This window comes from Apodemus sylvaticus, chromosome 20, assembly GCF_947179515.1.
Source record: "Apodemus sylvaticus chromosome 20, mApoSyl1.1, whole genome shotgun sequence".
Classification (NCBI taxonomy): Eukaryota; Metazoa; Chordata; class Mammalia; order Rodentia; family Muridae; genus Apodemus; species Apodemus sylvaticus.
Genome location: NC_067491.1, coordinates 41,813,661 through 41,821,711, shown reverse-complemented (window position 1 = coordinate 41,821,711; position 8,051 = coordinate 41,813,661).

The window sequence follows — 8,051 nt, the reverse complement described above, 5'->3', positions numbered from 1 at the left end:
GTTGAGGCCAGAGTCCAGGGCTATGCAATAGAAGAATGTGGTCTGGGGTCTCTTTGTCTGGCTTTCAACAGTCACCCCTTGCCCCAGCTCTGCTAGCTCAAGTTGAGTGATCTAAGATAATTATTCATTTACTAGAGCTTCCATTTCTTCCTCTCTCTCTTTTTTTTTTCTGTTTTTTTTTTTGGATTTGATTTTTTTGAGACAGGGTTTCTCTGTATAGCCCTGGCTGTCCTGAAACTCACTCTGTAGACCAGGCTGGCCTCGAACTCAGAAATCCGCCTGCCTCTGCCTCCCAGATTGCTGGGAAAACAGGCATGCGCCACCACCACCCGGCTCCATTTCTTCCTTTCTATGATAGGGTGGATAATAATATTTCATGATATAAGTCTCCAAATGTCTTCTGATGACTACCATGTCTCAGCCCTCCTATGTCACTGTGTAAATTCCCATGTATCAAATCAAGACTGGTCTGTGTGCCACTTTCCAAGGTCTATAATGTTATCCAAAGGGTAGGAAGACTGATTTCCAGTGGCTTCTGTTTCCCCTGCTTCTGGGGTCAGGAAACTCCAGTGCCTCCGGTAACTGTCAGCCAAGGTGGACTCAAAGACCTCAGTGTGGACAGCTGTCTCGTGGAAGCTGTGACGGATTCATCCTCCTACGGGACTACGTCTGAGATTAAAGTGTGCCATCATCCATGTGGGCTTCCAAAGCCAAGCACATAAGCTACCGGCCTTGTAAACAACAGAAATGTTTCTCATCATTCTGGAGTCAAGCTCCGGGTGCCAGCAGAGTTAGTCCTGAGCCGGTGGCCGGTTTTCCTGCTCGGAGCCTTCTCACTGTATCCTCACAGGATGGAGGGCAGAACAGCTCTCAGGCTTCTTCACAAAGATGCTAACCTCGATGATGAGCGGGTCTCACCCTGCTGACCTAATGATTTCCCAAAGGAACTATCTTGCGATACCTGACCTTGCAGTTAAGAGGTCGGAGGGTAGCTTTGGAAGGGATAAAAACATCGAGACAAGAATGGAGTGTGATAGCCGGGCGGTGGTGGCGCACGCCTGTAATCCCAGCACTTGGGAGGCAGAGGCAGACGGATTTCTGAGTTTGAGGCCAGCCTGGTCTACAGAGTGAGTTCCAGGACAGCCAGGGCTACACAGAGAAACCCTGTCTCAAAAAACAAAAAAACAAAACAAACAAACAAAAAAAGAATGGAGTGTGATTTGCACCCAACCAATGGACAGAAGCAGCTGACCCCTGCTATTGAATTAGGGAAAGGCTGAAAGAAGCTGAGGAGAAGGGCAATCCTGTAGGAGGACCAGCAGTCTCAATTAATCTGGACTCCCGAGGTCTCTCAAACACTGGACCACCAAACAGGCAGCCTACACCAGCTGATATGAGGCCCCAAACACACACACATACAATAGAGGACTGCCGGGTCTGTGTTCATTCAGAGATGATGCACCTAACCCTCAAGAGACTGGAGGCTCGGGGGAGTTTAGAGTTCAAGTGGAGTGGGGAATGGGGACATCTACATGGAGACAGGGGGTGGGGAGGAGGCACGGGATGTGGAAGGGTTAGAGGGTGGACAGGGGTGGGGGGAATAAACTATGGAGTTTAACAAAGTAAATAAATTGAGTTGGGCAGTGGTGGTGCATGCCTTTGATCCCAGCACTTGGGAGGCAGAGGCAGGCGGATTTCTGAGTTCTAGTTTGAGGCCAGCCTGGTCTACAGAGTGAGTTCCAGGACAGCCAGGGCTATACAGAGAAACCCTGTCTCGAAAAACCTAAATAAATAAATAAATATTTTTAAAAATGTAAATATATTTTTTAAAAAGTAAATAAATTAAAAAAAAAAAGAACAGGGCGTGAGTTCTTTCTCAGAGCTGGCTTTTGTTTTAAGCGTGCCACCTGTCATCAACAGCATTGGAAATGTTTTGGGTTTTTTTTTCTGTCAATCACTCTCACTATCATGCTTGGTACATTATTTGTTCAGGATGGGGTTCCACAGTATGCTACAAACACACAGGCGGCAAACCCTTGAGTGTTGCTGACTCAAGACATAAAATCTGTATGTAGTCTTAACTGTGTCCCTGCACGGGCGCTGTTTATGAGATGTCCGTACAACTGTAGCTTGCTCTCCACCCCTTTACTTTTTCTCTAGGGGCCAGTCCCCACCCCATCCCCACCCCCACCCCCACTTCCAAGCCCTGGATAAGACCACGTATAGGCTCATAATCATTTATGGATGCTTGGGAAACTTGAAATTCTATGATCACGTTTCACAAATTGCAGCCCCAATTTAATGCTCGAAGCAGAAGTCATAAGTATCTTAGTCCATCCACGCAAGCTACTATGCTAGAACAATATAGAAAAACAAACCGTTATTCTCGGTATTCTGGGGGGCTTGGGAGGTCAAAGATCCAAAGACAGATGTGCCGTCTGCTGAGGGCTTCTTCCTGACTCTGGTCTTGTCGTATTTTCACTACGTGGAGAGGAAACTGGCATCTCTCTTCCTTTCCTCCGAGCGGAACTTGTACGGGACACCACCTCTCTGTCCTCATAGAAAAAGAATTAGCACTCTCACCCCCCAAAGCATCATCGTAGGGCGCCAACATACATGACGGCCCTCTCAGATTCGTTGAGTTCTTGTATGCAAAAATACTTCTTTCTACCGTAACGATCTCGAAATCTAGCTTTCGGGTCTCATCCAAAAGGCGATCTAAAACAAACATGTGCGAGACTGGAGACCCATCCGGAAACAACCTCCTTCCAGATGTGCAGAAAGCTCTCTGCACTCTGCCAGCTGTGCATCCAGACCAGTTTGCTTCTGTGCTCCCTAAAGAAAATGCTAGGGAAGGCTCGGGTCTTCTGCTCATCTAAACAGGAGAAATAGGAGGGGAGAAGAAGGGGGAGGCACTGAGTCCCAAGGAAGCCCAGACTAGGAAAGTCGCCTCCAGTAAGCCGTCATAGTCGAACTTTGTCTCACTTCACAGTGGTCCCACCTTGGGGATGCAATGGAGTCATTCTATCCTTTGAGGTGGCCCTGTACCCTCAGCTTTGGGTAGCACCACCCACACTGCTCTCGGGGTGAGCTCCTCCCACAAGTCTCCTGCCAAGTAGCAGAGTCATTAGAAGCTGGGGTGGCAGCCTTGTTGGGGTGGGATGGTGGCTTTTGGGGTCCTTCTTCTCTTGAAGAGCTTTTTTTACAAACTTAGCTCATCCTGTCTTGGTTTCTCAGTTCCCTTTAGTCCCAGCTGGTACTGTTCGTGCTACGATCGTCCCATCTCCATTCCTGGCTTCTAAGTGCCTGAATGAGACACACCCAACACCCAACAGCACTTTTCTTCAAGACACGCTTTCTTCTTTTGCATTATATAAAGTTGATGTTTTGGTTTGGTTTGGTTTGGTTTTTTGGATTTGGTTTGTTTGTTTTTTGTTTTGTTTTTGCTTTATTTTGTTTTGTTTTTCGAGACAGGGTTTCTCTGTATAGCCCTGGCTGTCCTGGGACTCACTTTGTAGACCAGGCTGGTCTCGAACTCAGAAATCCGCCTGCCTCTGCCTCCCAGAGTGCTGGGATTACAGGTGTGCGCCGCACCACCACCCCGCTAAAGTAGATTTTTTGTTGTTGTTGTTCCACCTGTAAGTTCTGGTATTTTTATTTTGTTTTTGTTTTTGTTTTTTTTCTATTTTATTGTCAGCAGTCATGAGGAACCAAAATACTCTTTCAACACCGTTTAAACATTACCTCAGTTCACCTTACAATTTCACAGCCGACGAGTCTTATCCTCCACAGAGTAGCAGGGCCTAGACACACCTCAGTAGGCAGCGAGCCTTCCCCCACTGACAACATGGATTTTATCCGTCGCCCAGTGATGTGTCCCCCATTCCCACCTGAAGCCTCATCAGGATGGCTTTCGTTCCGCATGCTTCTCTCGAACTCAGCTCATAGTTGTCTGTGTCCTTTAGAAAGATGGCGGCGAGGCTCTCTCTCCTGCTTTCCCCTCTTCCTCTTTCCGGTCTGGTATCATCTTTACCCATCCACTGGTAGCCACCTCAGCTGGCACTTGCCTCTGCCTCAAATCGCTTCTACCCGAGACCAAACCTGCATCCCCATAGTTACTCGTTTGTTAGAGTAGACCTACTCCTGGAGTCCATTTCTGTCACAGTCAACAGAGGCAACCGGAAGTAATCCAACATAGGCAACCGGAAGTAATCAACAGAGGCAACCGGAAGCAACTCATAAATGCTAGGGCCAATAATTCTGCTCCAAGGCAAAGCCAGCAGAACAAACAAAGCAATATTGACAAACCAACTCCTCTGACAAAAACATTGTGAGTTTGAGGTCCAGACAGGGTTTCTCTGTGAAACATCCCTAACTGTTCTGGAACTCACTTTGTCAACCAGGCTTGCCTCGAACTCACAGAGATCCTCCTGCCTCTGCCTCCCGAGTGCGGGGGTATTACAGGTGTATGTCACCACGCCCAACTTCTACATTTTTTTCCTAATAAGATTTTTACCCTGTCTTTAAAAAAAAAAAGATTTTTAACTTGGGCTGAGGTTATCTCAGGATAGCCCTACCTCAACTGTACTCAGTCTCCCATACTGGTCATTACTGGTTTTACATATGGTGCTCAGTTTCCAGTAAGCTTATGAATTTTCTAAAAACAAGTCGCTATCCAGATCGTTTAACAACCACTAAGCATGTCTGTTAATACAGAGAGATGCGCTTATGCCTATCGTGGAGGCCTACTGTTTGTCCTAGACAGTTTGGGCTTTCTAGAGTTGAAAATCTCAAAAGACTCTGGAAGGTCGTTACATTAGGTTCATTATAGAACAGACAAATTAATCATGAGCTATTACTTAATTTCTCATTGCATATTTTTTCCTACCCCAATAATTTTCCTTGGAAGCAAAGAAGAGAGTGGGGCTGGAGAGAAGTCTTCACGGTGACGAGCACATCCTGTTCTAGGCGGCCGGAACACTCATCTAGGGAGGCTCACGGGCATCGTAACTCCAGCACCCAGACGCCTTTTCAGGCCGCTGTGAACTTGTGCGCTAGTGTGTACACTCCTGCCTCATAATTAGAAATAATAAAAACGAATCTTTAAAAAAAAATAAGAGCCTGTTAAAAAAGGGGGTGGCAGGGAGACAGCTGTTTTCAGGAAGTTGAGTCCACAAAAGCACCACCTCTGTTTTCAGGATGCCTTTATTTTCCCTGCCAGCCTTCTTGCCTTCAATCTTCCATCTCCTATCCCTACTTTCTTCTATTCATCTTCTATTGGGGGTCTATTGTGCTGCTTGCACAAACCTGGGTGCTGTGATAGAAATAATGTGTAGATGATATGTATGGGTATATGTATATGATGGATATTATATGTATATGATATGCACATTATGCATACAATATGCATATGATGTGTACATGATGTACACATGATGTGCATATATGTATATGAAATGTATGTGATTAATATGTATATATGCATGCATGTATATGTATGCATGCATATATGTATATATATTTATGTATATATAGTATATATGTACATGTATATGTATGTGTGTATGTAAATATGTGTATATGCATGTGTGTATGTTTATATGTGTATATATGTATATATGTGCATATATGTGCATTTTTTTATTCACAGGAGCTATGGCTTGTAAAGTTGTAGTAAATGTTAAGACAGTGAACAGTGAGCCATTGTTCTCAGGGAATATACAGGCTTCCATCACAACATTTTCATCAGCTAATCCCCGCATACCCTCTTTTTATATGTGTTTATGGAATAGAGAACTGGCTCATTAACATCGGACTCACAACTACCAGACTAAGTCATGCCTGAACCCGGCTTACTTGACACATGTGTGTGGAACCCAGCTTTTCTAAGATGCCTGTCCCCTCTAAAGCACACCCCAGCCTTGCACAGATGAACACCAGACATTCCGTTTGTAGATCAGGATGGCCTTGAACTTACAGAAATCCACCTGCCTCAGCCTCCCAAGTGCTAGAATTAAAGGCCTATACCACCATGCCGAACTATTGTGAGATATTTTAAACAAAAGCATAAGAAGGGATGACATAAAATCGGGGTACGGGGAGACATAATGCTGTAAACATAATACTGTAAAACAACACTTGCTCACAGGAAGTGTGAGAGCAGAGTAAGACCCTGGTTGAAATGACACCTCTTGTGACTCTTCTTCAGTTGTCAGTCTGGAGTGCCTGACTGTGAAGCTCTGTGAGTGTTGGTTTGGGAAAGTGAACACTAGGTGGGTCTGCAAAGGCTGAATTGGTGACAAAGGCTTTGCACACATAGGTGTCCATAAAGGTCACCATCTAGATATTAAGGAACTACACAGGGAAGGCGATTGTGGAGAAAGAGATCGGAGACAACAGGCTGCTGGGGACCTCCTCAGAGGGACTGCAAAGTGAGGATTAGTGTCTAGTGTCTGTGACAATGGAAGTAGAGTTTGGCTCCCAGAACAGCTTCTCTGGAAGGCAAGAGAAAGCAACTTGGAAGGAAGGGGAGGCGGGACCTGCAGGAGGGAGTCCATGAAAGTCTGTGGTTCCATCTGCAGAGTCCAAGGCCCCAGGCTAGAGGACTAAGCTTTCTTTTTCTCTTTTTGAGGACTCTTGCACAATTCAGGCATTAGAGCTCAGAGTGGTCTTTTGGAATGTCACTGGAAGAGTGAGCCTAGAGTCTTCTCATCCCCGAAGACATCACACGTCTGAGGTAAAGTACTAGATAGGTTGCTTATCTCTGTTTAGTCATATTATTGTTTAGTTATATTAAAACAAGACTTCAGATCCTCCATTTGTACCCTATAACTGTGTGCAGCTATGTTTTGTCAATATGTAAAAGAATGATGGAGACACATCTGTGTGAGAAGGAGAAAGGTCAGACGACTGAGGGCCGGGAAGTAGTGCTCAGTCAATTACACCAAAAGGCAAGGCCCTGTGACACATACTTGTCATTCTAGCCCAGCCAGGCCCAGCCAGGCCCAGCCATTAAGCAAATCCCTGGGATTCCCAAGCCAGAAGGCCTTGCTTATCTGGATAGCTCTAGACTCCTAAGCAAGAAGGATGGCCCTGGAGAAATGACACCAGAAGTTGACCCCTGATCGTCATAGGGCATACACACACTCACACACACACACACTCATGGCTTCCTTGTATGGGTTTGTTCAACTCTGAATCAGTAAGAGAGGCCGTTAGTGAAACATGACAAAGCTGTACTTCCTCAAATGCGGTCTCGTAGATGAGAACAACACATAGGAGGAAAACTTTCCTGGTAGGCCTAAACCCATACAAACCTATCATGAGCCTGTAGGAAGAAACCACCCTGTGGACAAGAGAAGCTGGGCTTAATGCCAGCTAACACCCCCCCCCCCCCCACACACACACACACAGAAATCCTACAGTTGCTTGTCAAACCTTCTTCCTGCTTCAGGTGCCTGGGACATAGTGGGGAGACAGAAACAGAGTTGAAATCCCTGAGGCAGATCAGTACTGGTAACGCTGAGCTTTCCCACAGGCTCACCTAGATAAGAAGCGGAAGCAGCAGGGAAGACTGTAAACTTACAGCCGCAACCACCATGTTCCTAAGACCTGACCTCAGCTGCTTTCTTTGTCCAGTTCTGCTCCTCAGGAGTTCACAGGCAGAGAGACAAGAGGCAAGTCTGTGCGGGAGACACTGCACCCTGTCCGCTGTGAGCCACGGTGTCGGGGAAGCCGCTGGGAGCTGGGCAGAGACCATTTAGAACATTTTTTTTTTTTTTACAAAGTTGGCCAAATGGTGTCTCCTGTGCCTTGTGTTTCGGGCTTCCCCAAATCCCCAAGTTGTCTCACGAAGAGACTGGGTGTTGTATTCATAAAAAGAGAAAGAGGTTTAGAGAATGTGGTATACGGCAGTGTGGGGAAGGGGTGCCTCAGTGGACCCATGCCTAGGCACCCCTTTCCCCCTGAGGGACCGGACACACAGAGACATGGTATAGAATATAGAATAGAGTTCATTCAGGGCAGAGGATGGGAGTTAATGGGGTAGTGGA